The sequence below is a fragment of the Lolium perenne genome, chromosome 5 (genome assembly GCF_019359855.2).
Source record: "Lolium perenne isolate Kyuss_39 chromosome 5, Kyuss_2.0, whole genome shotgun sequence".
In the NCBI taxonomy this organism is placed as follows: Eukaryota; Viridiplantae; Streptophyta; class Magnoliopsida; order Poales; family Poaceae; genus Lolium; species Lolium perenne.
Genome location: NC_067248.2, coordinates 236689191 through 236702631, shown reverse-complemented (window position 1 = coordinate 236702631; position 13441 = coordinate 236689191). Strand labels below are relative to the sequence as shown.

At 49.9% G+C, this 13441-nt stretch overlaps 1 pseudogene; it reads right to left on the bottom strand.

Annotated features, from left to right (window-relative positions):
* On the bottom strand, positions 1 to 1420 carry LOC127298297 (indole-3-acetic acid-amido synthetase GH3.8-like; annotated as a pseudogene).
* Positions 1421 to 13441: the final 12021 nt, after the last annotated feature.

Below are 13441 nucleotides of genomic sequence, written 5' to 3'. Positions count from 1 at the left end.
CAATGAATCGTACGAGTATATTGTAAACAAATTTGAAAAACAGATCCAGGAAAGAAGAAATTCAGCGTCTAAACGGAAGAGCAGGCAAGCAATCCTCATTGCAACTTGGCAACACCACCTAACCGGGGAGCTGCCTCCGTTTAGTGATAGGAGGTCCAACGGGGCAGGGCAGCGCTGAAGTGGTTGGACACGACACATGAGTCGAGCAGCCTGATCGCCGGCGGGAAGGTGACACAGCGGGGCGTCTTGTACTGGTTGATGGAGGCGCCGCGGGAGATGGTGTAGTCCATGAGACCTTCGAAGGTGCCTGGCCGGACGACCCGGATCTCGAGCGGCCCGATGGAGCCGTCCACCACCCGGCTCTGCCTGTACACCGTGTTCAGTGCCTCCTCCATCTCCAGGCAGCAGCCGTCCAGGACTTCCTTGTCCACCTCCACGGCGCCAGCCAGCAGCAGCAGCTCCCAGTAGACGACGTAGTGGCCTGGGATGCGATAGGTGCAGGTGCGGCTGGTGTACTCCGCGACGGACGCGCCGTGCGGGCGCAGCAGCGCCGAGGCCCGCTCCACGGCGCGCTGCAGCTCCACCTCGTCCGTCTTATCCACGTCCACGGACAAGACCACGCCGGCGCGGCGCACGAACTGGAACTGCGGCGCGCTGTTGTGGAACCCTGACACGCGCAGCACGTCGCCGACGCGGTACCGGTTCAGCCCCGCGAAGGTGGTGATCACGATCTCGTACTCGCGCCCGGCCTCCACCCTGGCAAGGTCCACCAGCATCGGCTCGTCGCCCTCCTCCTGGTCGTCGTCTACCGGGAGGAACTCGAAGTAGGCCAGGTTGGGCATGATGGTGTAGGACACCTCCGACGGGTCGCAGAGCGGGCGGAGGTTGACGCCGAAGTAGCACTCGGAGGACGCGTAGGAGAGGGACACCATGGGCAGGCCACCGCTGTAGTGTCTCAGGGTGGGGACGTACTGCGCCATGGTGCCGGTGATGACGACGTCGAGGTACCTGGTGTTGGGCCAGACGCGGCCGAGGATGCCGGCCCACTCGGCCTTGCCGCACTCTTCCCGGACGGAGCGGGCGAGCTCAGGATCCGGCCGAAGAATGCCGGCTACCGCCTCACGCACCGACTCGTCCGCGACACCAAGTCGGTGACGGGGCCCGTCGACAGCATGGGCGACCGGTCTCCGTTGGCCATGCGCTGGATGTACGGCTTCAGAGCTTCGTACGACACCACCGGCACCTTGGCCCGAAACATGGCGCGGTCCGTGGGGCGGCCGCACTTGCTCAGGTACTCCGTGCCGGCGTTCTGCGCTAGGATCTCGGCTACCACGCGCTCCTGCACGGAGTCCACATCGCTGGTCATCTCCTCGATGAACCGGAGCACCTCGGCATCCTTTGCTTGCGCCGGCGACGCCATTTGCTCCATCTGAAAAGATAGCAACGAACCAAAGCTGTACCTAGCAAATTACTTAGGGCACCCACAATGTGTAGCCAAATATGGTTCTATATTTCCCTTTTGGCTTTTGGAACTAGTTCCCTACACTGTGGAGGTAGTTCCAAAACAAGCAAAACTGGAACCGGAGCAAGTAGTTGCTCCGATGCCAAGTTCTGTGACCAAATTTTTGATGGAATAAACAATACATATCTAAGGAAGAAAGCAAAGATAGTTGAGGTGAGAGAGAGGGATGATTGGAAAGAGAACACTTCTTTACAGACGCAGTGTACAAACATTTGGAGCTAGACAACATTGTAGAGTCATGGCTAAATTTCATATGGATGCTAAATAGTACACTATGGCAGATTTAGCCATTGCTACGTTGTGGATGACCTAAGGGGATCGAGCCGACCGAGCTCGCGGATCATCAAGTGGCCGTCGGCCCACCGCCCTATGCTGTTTGTTAACTGCAACATGCAGACACACGAAAGTTGACGCGCGTTTTGTATACGGCGTAGTACCGGGCTACCAGCTGTTGATGAGGATGCAGCATCAAATAATATTTGTTTGATTTGATGTGGATGATAAAACAGGGGTGTACTTCATCATATTTACCATCTTTTTCTTATGTTTTAGGTTAAACTTTGCAAAGTTTTTTTTAGTTTAACTCTAAGGAAACCTTGAACGCGATGTAATTAAAAACAGGGGGCGTAGTAGTATCATATTTACTATTTCGTAGAATCGCAAAGCATTTTTTGGTACATCTTATATTTTCCATTAAATTTTCTAGTTTTACGTGATAAGATGCGTTATCGTATGATACTGCTCTCAGCTATCTCCTGCTTAATTGTTGTGACATTTTAAGTTTTTATCTAACATGCCATATATGATAGTGCTTATGATACTAGTGATACTAAGATTTTGGCTAGTCAAGGATCCAGTTGGAGAAAATATAATAAACTGATGTAAGGGGATGCGGACGATGTGAACCCGTAAAAAAAAAATGCTATTTCAAAATTTGAGAAAAAAAATAAAAAAAATGAACGCACGTATATGTGATATTGACACTTATTTGTGCAGATTTTGACATTAAAAAGATCATATGTGACTCACAATAAATGTGAAAATAAAATTTCATATTTCCATGAGCAGTACATAAATAATCAGTATAGTGTTATTTGGATATTTTGTCATTTTCGTGTAGACCACATATGATCATATTTTTCCGTGAAAACTTACATAATAAGTATCAACATAATATGTAAATAATAAACAATAAGATTCTATCATAGTATTCGTTAAGTTCACGGGTTGGAGATAAGCGGACTCGAACCGCTGATATCCGTGAGAGGGTAAACCACCGCCTCTCAGGCCTCCCCGATGGGTTCTACCATAGAGACCAACGATAGACAATAACTCCCCCCGAACATGGCTTGCAACTTTCATCGTATTGTGCTCTCTAAAGAGCAACTCTTCTAAGAATCTTAAAACAAAAGGTGCTAAGTTGGAATCCCATTCTAAGGATTCTTGCGGTTCCGGGGAATCCGGCTACAGAAGAACGAGGAACGGGGATCTCCCCTTTTCCGCTTGACTCTTTGATCTTAAACTTAAGAATGTTGGTTTCCTTGATCTACACGACTCTCTTATATAAATAAACACACGTGGCTTGATCTGGATATCGAGTAGAAACACCATCTAATATGCACACTCCTCCACACATGCTCTTACATACAAATTTTATTGGAACAAGTTATAAAGAACAATGTAACAATATGCAACTACTAATACATCAAGAACACAATAAATATTCATATCTCATAGATCATCCAACAAAACAAAACATCCACCACATATGAATTACAAGTATGGTCATAATCATGATAAGCAACTCATATGGCATCTAAATAACTTAGTGCATGAGAGATAGACCAAGATACCGCCACAAACCCATAGTCCAGAGGTGGACTACTCCTTCTTCGTCATGGTGGCGGTGTTGATGATGTTGGAGAGGGTGGGGATGCAACCGGGGACGGCTCTAGCAGCGTTTCCCCCTCCAATCTTCATAGATTTAGCCTCAATTTCGTGGTTTTCGTGTTCCTCGCCACCTCTTCCGAGAACGCCTGGGGGGGGGGGGGTCTATATGTAGTGGTTTATAGGTCAAGCCCGTCAGTTTGAGATCAAAACGGACGGTTGTAGATGCTCGAGAAGGGAATAAGACATGGTGGTGCCGCCTAGGGTTTGGGCCCGCGCCACATGTTCTCGTTCAGGCCTCGTGGGCCCCCTCCACTACTTCTTCTTCTCATATTATGTCTCTGGGAAAATATTGTCTCTAGAAAAATCCTCGCTCCGTTTGAGTTCTGTAAGGTCCCTGAAACTTAAAAATACATAAAATAGGGGCTTTGTGTTTTGTAGAGTTGTAAACCAATGAAAGGGGATAAATGGAAAATCCCCATAAATCAATGCAAAACATGAATATACCATCTAATAATATGCAAATATGTTGGAATATATGACTATAAAGTACAAAGTTTATGTATTCATTTTACAAGCATCAGCGAGCGGGCCAGATGGAGGTACCGCTCAAGGTGGCCAGGTAACACCGAGATGGGCTGGTCGGTACCACCGGCCCGGTACCGGTTCGGTGTTGGTCAAAGCCTGGGAGCAGGGGTGAGCGGGGTGTTAGCAATCCGACAACATGCTGGTGTGACGGCCTAGGCCTGGTGGTAGTGTAGGCCCAGCTAGGGCGGTACTACCGGCATACACACACGCAGCCGAACTCACTTTTTTTATTTTCAAAACTAAAAAGGGCAAACTTTTAAATGCAATATCTATAGTTTGGGAACTCGGATTGAGACGAAACCAATTTTTTGGGAAAGAGAACGAGGATACACCCACCAAAAAATGAAAAAATGAAAATAACTGGGGAGAATTTTCTATAAATTTTAGAGGTGAAACCTCTTAATACATATAATCGACAAAACTCCAATATCTAAAACGCAGCAAGTAATTCATGTGAAATCCATTTTCGATGAACTAGAGCTTGTCATGAAAATAAGAACAAGCTCTAAATCATCACATGGATAAGATCCAAATAAAAACCAATAAATCTGGTGCAAGGATGGAAAGGTTTGAGCTCTCTCTAAACGATACGATCGAGTTACTCACTCAATAGCCATCTTGATAGTACATCAACTAACTTATATACCGGTCTTCCAACTAAATCACGAGACCGGTAAGAAACAAACCATATCAAGAACAAACCTTAATGTTGCTCATTCCACTTGAGCTAGATGATGACGATCTTGAACGCAACAAGATGGATCGCCTTTTCTTGATTGTGTTTGATTGATGAACTCTTGTGGATTTCTCCCCATAATCCACTTGGGGAGTGGTTCTTCTTCGGCGCATCTGCACATATCCATGATCACCATATAAATGGCAAGATTCATGCTCATAACCTCCGAGATAGCTCATCTTGAAATTGCACGGAATTTCTTATTTTTCTTCCTTATGTTGATGTCTTGAAGATACACTTGAGGACTCACTTCATCTTCGTCTCCAAGATATACTTGTCACTTGACCATATCCATTTTATTCTTCTTGCAAACTTGAAGCCAATGTATGGTTCAAGCATTGTCCTTAGACAAATCCTACAAGTATAATTCAATGCAAACATTAGTCTATAGAGATTATCATCAATTACCAAAACCACACATGGGGGCTTCATGCACTTTCACATGTGTCCTGCTAAACTGGCTCCTTTCTTTTTGCTTCTCGTTCTGCAATAAAAAGGATAATAAGTTAGTCCAATGCTAAGCGAAATTATGCATATTTCATGTATCTGTGTAATACCTTTATTTCACCACAATTGAATTATTTTCTTTTCATGTATGAAGAAATGCATCGACTGATCAGAACATTTCAAGGTAAATTAGTACATTGTTAGAAAGGACTATTATTGATAATATTCAAAAAATAGTGCACTCCATGTTAAGTCTAATTTTAGGACTAATAATATTCCGGTATGTTGGGATTTGGTTTGGGGAGCAGCGATTTGGAACATGGGAGCATATGCTTCCTCTATTTTAAAATATATCTTGAACACTTTTAAAATTTCAAAAAAATGAAACAAAAAATGTGCACGTATATCTTCCTTCATGTGTTACGCGCTCACAAAGTCGTTTTATAAAAAATCGACATGTCATGTGATGTGTGTAAAAAATACAAAATTCAATGCTAAAATTAATGCTTATCATGAAATAAATTTTCTATTTTTTACATAGACCACAAAAATATTGGTTTTCATGAAAATTTTCAAACGCACATATATTATGAAGATGTACGTGTAGAATTTTTTATCAAAATTTTTCAGCACTTTAAAATACGACTTTTTGGTAGAGCGAGCATGCGCATCGGGGAGCTGAATTTAATTTCCGGCAAGTAAATAAGCCACTATTTGTTTGGGGTAGTAAAATTGGTCTCTCCATATTACGTTGTAGATGTCTGCAGTACATTTTGACATAACTAGTACTAAGATCAATTGGGTTCTTTTCAGGATAAGTATGAGTTTGTATTTCAAAAGAAGAAGAAAATCCATTTTTCGTCCTTAAACTTTATCAAAAGTTTGTTTTTCATTCTAAATGTTTTTTTAGGTACAAAAGAAATCCTCAACTTTGCTTATTGTCCAAAAAGACGGTTTTTTCTGATTTTAATGGCTTACAAAAAAAATCACGACACTAAGGAAAAAAATGTAGACCAGTGCCAATGCAGACCCAGAAAAAAAAAAACCCAAACCAGTGTATGCCGAATCTGGTGGAACTGATCGTGGGCGAATCAAGCCGAACTGATATCATGGGATGGACGCGCGGACAAAAACGGAAATTTTCGCGTCTGCATGGCGACGGAAACCGTACGAACAATTTAGGTGTTCGTCTTGCGTCGCTATTTAGAGATGCCCTTAGAGCATCTCTAGCATAGCCCGTAAAATAGGCCGAAACTGAAAAACTCCGACGGAAATACGGGTTCGGGTCGAAACTGGGCCAGAACGGAGCCTGAACTCGCGACCTGGCCCATATAACGAGTTCGGGGCCCCGAGAAACTACGCGGCCGCCCCGTATTAAAAGGGGCCACGGAGGGGAGTACGGTTTCCAAACCCTACTCCCCTCTGCCGCTTACACTCCCTCTGCCGCCGCCTCACACATATTCCGGCGAGCAATCGAGCTCTGTGCAGCCACCCCTCCACCCTCCTAAGCGGCGCGATGGCCTCCGGTGGTGACTCAGCAGGCCGCGGCGCGAGATTGGGCGACGGGGACTCGCCGCCGCGTCCCCAGTGTTCCGCACCGACGCGGAACACCGGAAGTGGAAGCAGTCGGAGGGCGCGCGCAAGCGCAGCGCCCGTCGGTGGACGAGATGGCGGCTCACGCCCCCAGGGAAGTTGGCGAGGTTCGGCAACATCGTCGAGGGGTCGTCATCTGGCGGCTCCAGTCGCGCACCACCGCTCCAGTCCGAGGACGTCGAGCTCGTCCCCGTGCATTCTTCGACGATCTCGGCGGGCGACTACGTCCACGGCTCCGACGAGGAGGAGGCCATGCTCACGCAGGTGGAGGCCATCTCCGAGGCGGAGTCCGCGCTCGCTTCCACCGGGAGGAGGCGGACACCGTCTGCCAAGTGCGCGAGTACGAGGCGCGCCGCCGGGAGGAGTGCGTCCGCCGCGTCAAGCTCGAGGTGCGCCGCCGGGAGTCGAGCTTGACACCAAGTAGGAGTGAAGCTCCTCGACAGCAGCGTCGACGCCGTCGGCCGACGCTCCGCCACCACCGGCACCGCCGCGCGCATAGGCCATTAGGCCGCATTTTGGTTAAAATTTGTAGCGCCCACGGGTGTACTAAGTAATTTAGGTTTAATTTATCGAATTATGTAACTTTTGATGCTCAATCGGAGCATCAAATTCATCTATATATATGATCATCGACCAATTTCCCCGCGACATGTCAAATTCACATTTTTAGTTCTTGTTTTACGTGCTCTGTAACAATTTTTTTCCGATCCGTAAACACGAGTTCGGTGAACTGAACTCCGAGTTTTCAGTATACGGGTTTAGGAGTGCTAGAGATGCTGTTAGTGAATGGAGGGAGTACATATAACTCGATCTTTATTTGTCCACTCGCATTTCGATGTCATTGGATGGACATGGTCTACCACTACTGAATTGATGGGGCGAGACAGTGCCACTGAATTGCCACTGGTCTCCATTAAAGCATCCCTGCCTGCTTGGCAGCCATCTCCCTCCTCTCGCCTTCCCTGAGAAGACAATAAATGTCTGTGCTATGCCAATCAATGTGACTACAGATCCATATATCTCATCGTCCCCAGTCTCACCACCTCCTACCTGGCTCCGGGCTCCCTCTGCCTTTGCCATTGCCAAGTTGCCATGGCAGCAGTCCATATGTTATCGCCGAATTGCTATTGGATCGATCGCCATGAAACGAAATATGTACCCCTCCACCACGTATGTCGGTACGTGCCAGTCCAGTGTACCACTATCAGGATGCAAATTGCACGGTTATTCTTGAGGGAGTATGATGCACGCTACGGCCAATCCATTTATGGCATCTCCAGCGGCGCGATGCAAACGGACGCTGAGCGACCGTTTTTGTCCGCAGTGACCGAAAATACGTCTGGGGTCTGCTCCAGCGGAAGGACGCAAAGTGACTGGATCGTCCGCGGAGACGCAAACCTGGCCCAAATATGCGCCAGGTTTGCGTCTCCGCGGACGCTCCGCGGTCGCGCCGAGTCTTCACCGAAAAAGACATAGGACCCGCGCGTCAGTGGCAGGGAAGCCGATATTATTCCCACCACTGGTCATTCCCCGCGCGAAATACCAAACTAGACCGGCGCGAGCAGTCCAGAAGCGATGGACGTCCTCGCCGCCGCAGCCACCGCCATGGATGCGGCGCAAACCCTCGTACCCACCGCCGCCCCACACTCCCCCGTAGACATGACCATAGCCACAATGGAGGCTGCAGCTCCGGCGGAAGCAAAGCGGGCCGCCACCGGCGGCGGCCGGGAGGCAAAGCCGAAGGCGGCAAAGAAGGTGCTCTCCCTGGAGGAGAAAATCATCGAGGCCGCGAAGCGTCGCGGCCGGCGCAAGAACCAGAAGATCAAGACTGCCGCGGCCGTCAACCAGCAGGCCTGGCAGATGCAGATCAAAGTCAGCGTCGCGCAAGTAGCCCTCCATCCGACCTTAGCGGAGGGCTACATGCTTGTCAAGAGAGAGGGGATCGCCGGCGTCGCTCCTCCAGCCTCGTTGGTGAGCTCGGTAAGTTCCCAGCTGCGTCCTGGAACTCCTGCTCCCTTGCAGGGCCACTTGGCGTCGCGGTTCGCCTCCGGCCTGCCGCCGGTGAAGTTGACCGGGGCGGCGGAGCAGTTCAACGGGGCGGCGGTTCCCGACCTCAATCGGACGCCTAGAAGCGGTGACTCCTGCCCGGGCGCGACACAGAAGACGCGCCAGGTGCCGGAGGAGAGCATGCCACAGCCCCGCATCATGTTCAACGAAATGGCGTCGTCTGCCCCGACGATGGACGACCCAGCCAAAAAGGCAGACGCCGAGGCCAAATTGCATGCATAAGACACAAGGATCATGCTTGCCCACTAGAGCGGCGTCGACGACGACACCCGGGCATGGTTCATGAAGAGGCGTGCCGAAATCCGCGCGCGAGACGCCTGATCGCCATGCGCCCAGCACCTTGGTCTACTTTTGAATTTTTTTTATTGCTGTTCAGGCCTTATTGTGCCCCTTTTTCTCCATTTTGCGCCCTACCTTGTGCAAAGTGTGATGAACATATTGCAGACCTCAATTTGCGGTTGTAATATCGTGCAAAGTTTATGCTAGTTCATCTTTTTTTGAAATCTGGCCTGCGCCGAAAATGCGTCGCCCCGCTGGAGCCAGCCTCAGACGCAAACGGATGCGCGACCATTTTCGCGTCCGTCAGGCGACGAAAACAGACGCTCACGGATATTTTAGGTGTCCAAAAAGCGTCGGGCCGCTGAAGATGCGCTTACTTCGGCCGGCCGGTCATTCGTCTCTCCCCATCGGATCAGTGTGAGCTTGTCTACAGGAGTACATTTATCTCATCCGTAACGGTGAGTATGCATGAAAACAGTTGAACAAGAGTTCCCGATGCATGGCGAATTCCTGCACGGCTGGATCCATCACCATGGTCACATCTGATCTTGTAACAAACTAACAATGTGTCGGTGTGCTAAGGGACAATGATTTTCCGTGTTTGTTAGTGTCTACTTTCTGATCTTTGGCTTTTTAGAAGCGCTGGATTATAGTTTCGGAATGAACAAAAAGGGAGCAACCGTGTTGGGAATTTGTTGCAAGGCAAAGCCCCGGCGTAGACAGCGCATCGTGGGCTTCTCCCTTCGTGCGGTGCCCTCATTTCTCCACATCAGTGCCAATGTCGGTCTTGCCGGATTTCGGCGGCGCGATGCCGCGGTGGTCTGGTGGCCTCGACGCGACGCCGGTCGAGGTGTGGCTCCCTGGCTTGGAGGTGTTGTCCCTATGGAGGCGCCGTCTGATCTATGTCAGGCCTAAGTGTAGAAAGTTGTAGAACCCTAATATTTGTTTTGTTTCGTTGTTTATTTCGGTGACCCTCATGGGGTATATATAGAAGTACAGGAGGGAGGAGACTTGGAGTACAAGATGATATCTCTAGAGTCCTAGTCTATCTCTATATCCTATACGTATTCTAACATTCCCCCTCAGTCGTAGCGGGAGTGAAGCGGACGATTGCGACTGAATTTGAAGTCTCGCGCTTCCGTCCTCTTCTCCTCCTTGTCATCATCGGTGTCCCCTTCTGGTGCCTTCTCTTCCCTCCCGCAGTCACAGCGGGAGTGTCGTGGACGCAAGTGATGACACGGACGCTGTCGACTGGAGTTGTTGCCAATGTGTCACTGTAGACGTAGCCTTTATGTCAATGTCGAGGTAGCCGATCGTGATGTAGCCGTGGTCGAGGTAGTCATGGTGGATGATGTAGTCGTCGTAGATGTGTAGCCGCATTCGCCGGAGGCGCAAAAAATTGCGCGGGTTTCTTCTTCCTTTTTTTTATTTGGACGGAGCTGCAGTCGAGGCCGACGTTTTGCACCTTAAAAGGTACCGTCGGGGGCGACGTTTTGCACCCTGAGGGGTACCGTCGCAGGCGTCTTGCGGATGTCAGAGGACGCGGTCGTAGGTGAGACCACCAGTTTTGCCAGGACTGGAGGAAGCCCACCAAGCACTCACGGTTTTGCCAGAACCATGTGCGCGGTTGTGGTGTGTCGATGCAGTCTTAGCCGTCGGACGCGGTCAATGCCGGCGTCGTGCCTTGCAGTTGTACTGTCAGAGGGCGTCGTAGTTTCATGTCCATCATGTGGACGATGTTGTGTGGCGGCGGCGTAGTGCTGACGACGATGTCGATGATGACTTTGGTGATGTAGACCTTGGCGATGATGTCTCGGCAATGTCGGAGCAGCAAGCGTGTCGACGGTGTGTGTCGCTTGGAGGCGTCCCTCGTGGCGATGATGATGTCGATATCGTGCTGCCCGTGAGAAGTCGACGATGAATCCACACCGGCCTGGCGTGTGGATGGTGATGTCGCGTCTCGTGTATGTACTCGACAAAGATTTTGGCTCGCAGCATGTTGTATTCACGTACAAGTTGGCGTCGTGGATCGGCAGTTTGGATCGGTGAAGTGGCGGCGACCGGCATATGGCTCATGTCTCAGTGTAGACGGAGTACTGGCTACTGGTGCAAGAGGTGGCCCTCCATTGATCGATGAGTAGTCGCAAAGGCCGGTGTATGGCGGTCATGAATTTTCCCATACGCGTGGCAGTATCCAGGTACGTGGGCTTCTGTATATGCAAATTGGGATTTTGCATGTTGTGGCAGATCATGTCCGTGGCTGCATTAGCCTGACGACCGCTGACGCTCGGAGCAGCAGCTCCTCGAGACGGATGCCGGGACAGATCTCCTGGAAGCCTAGCCGTGTGTGCATCATGGTCTGGCGCTTGGCCAAGTCGAGGTGCATCCGCAGAGTACGCCAGGTTCCGCGCCGTCGTGTGGTCTGCTAGCTGATGGCCTGATGTAGATTGTGTCGACCGACATGCAAAGTGCACGCACTTGCGATGAAGGGACTGCTGCCGCCGATGTAGAGATCTTAACGCGCGAGGTCGCCCTCCCACGAAAGTAGGGCCGCCGGTGATGCCTATGATGCAGTTTCCTGCGAGCTGAGCCTATCTGCCCTGCCGGAAGAGGGTATCGGATCTAGGATTTAGGGTTTTTATTTTGTGGCTAATGGGATCTAATCTGGAAATTGGGGAATTCGAAATTTGGAACTAATCTAGGAACTTGAATTTGATGTAAGATCTAAACTAAAGAACCGATCCGATTTTAGATCGAAACCGGGTGCCGCGCCCCCGAGGAGAAGATCTCTCACTGATGGAAAGAGACTAGGCAGTGTATTTATATTCAACACTCCCCCTCACGTCTAGGCTATTTTAGTCCTTAGCGTGGGTTCGGTGTGGGCCGCAGAATCTTTTTTTGTTTGTTTTTAAAACTGCGTGAGCAGGGTCTTGAACTTGAGACCTCTTGGCTCTGATACCATGTAGAAAGTTGTAGAACCCTAATATTTGTTTTGTTTCGTTGTTTATTTCGGTGACCCTCATGGGGTATATATAGAAGTACAGGAGGGGGGAGACTTGGAGTACAAGATGATATCTCTAGAGTCCTAGTCTATCTCTATATCCTATACGTATTCTAACACTAAGCCGTCTGGGTTTAGGCAGGCTCATGGATCCAAGGTTGTTGTAGTAGGTGGTCTGGCGGCACTTGGTTGTGGCTCTTGCCTGACACCGAAGTGGTGCTGGCAGCGGTGGTGGCTCAAGCCGGTGGTTTTCCGCCTCGTGCCACATCTTCGGTCTAGCTCCGGCAACATCGGTATCACGGTGAATGGCCGAGGTTAAAGCACTATCGGCGGTGACCAATGCTAACCACGATGACACCTACGGGCGCCAGCGCACCGTTTTCTTCATGGAGGCTTGTTCGTAGTCTTCACCATGCCTTCCCACCCCTCGGATGACAGGGGAAACCCTAGGTCATATCCACCGGACTAGGCGGTATCGGCACCACAATGCCATTATCTTCTTGAAGATATCATCTAGGCCATCTAGGGAAAGGCTGATGCAACATTTGGAGTGTAGGGCGATGTGTTGCGCTGCCGGTGTTGGCCGCTACCAGAGGCTTGGGCTTCCAGGGCGCAATGTACGACATGGTGGACCTATCTTGGTCGGCATCTTCCCCAAATCCGTCGAGACCCTGCCTTCTTGCCGAGGGGATTGATGTTTTTTTCCGGGTTAGATTGGAGCCGATGTCGAACTTCAGTGGAGTGGTGTCTTGATTTGTACATGACGCGGTCCTGAAACCATGTGCTCGTTATCCTCGCCATTCGTGATTGAATGTTAGAGCATCTCCACGGGTGACCCCCAAATAGTAGCCAGTACCACACATGTCGGCTACGTTTGGGGGTCGCCGGTAGCAAGTGCCGGTCAAAAAATTCCAACCCCTCACACCTGTACTTCCCCATAGTTGTTCCCGATTTGGTGGAGATAGACATTGACAAGTGAGCCATGTTGGTTGAATGTGGCGTGAGTTTGGTGCCGTCGACCCCGATAGCCTCCCTTTGTTTAGGGGTTGGTTTGCGATCACTGGATTCTATTAGAGCATCTCCAGCCGCGTCCCCCAAAGCGTCCCCCAAAGGGATTTGGGGCGCGCCGGACAAAAAATGCGTTCCAGCTGACATAGGCATCCCAAATGGGCCTGCCGAAGATGGTACCCGGGGTTTACTGGAAGCCCAATACCCGAAGAATAAGAAGATTCGGGAGCCCAAGATTTACTAAGGAAAGATAGAGTTGTAATAGGAAGTGTTGTTTGTGATCTGGCGGGATGAGTTAGAAACCGTCCCGGAC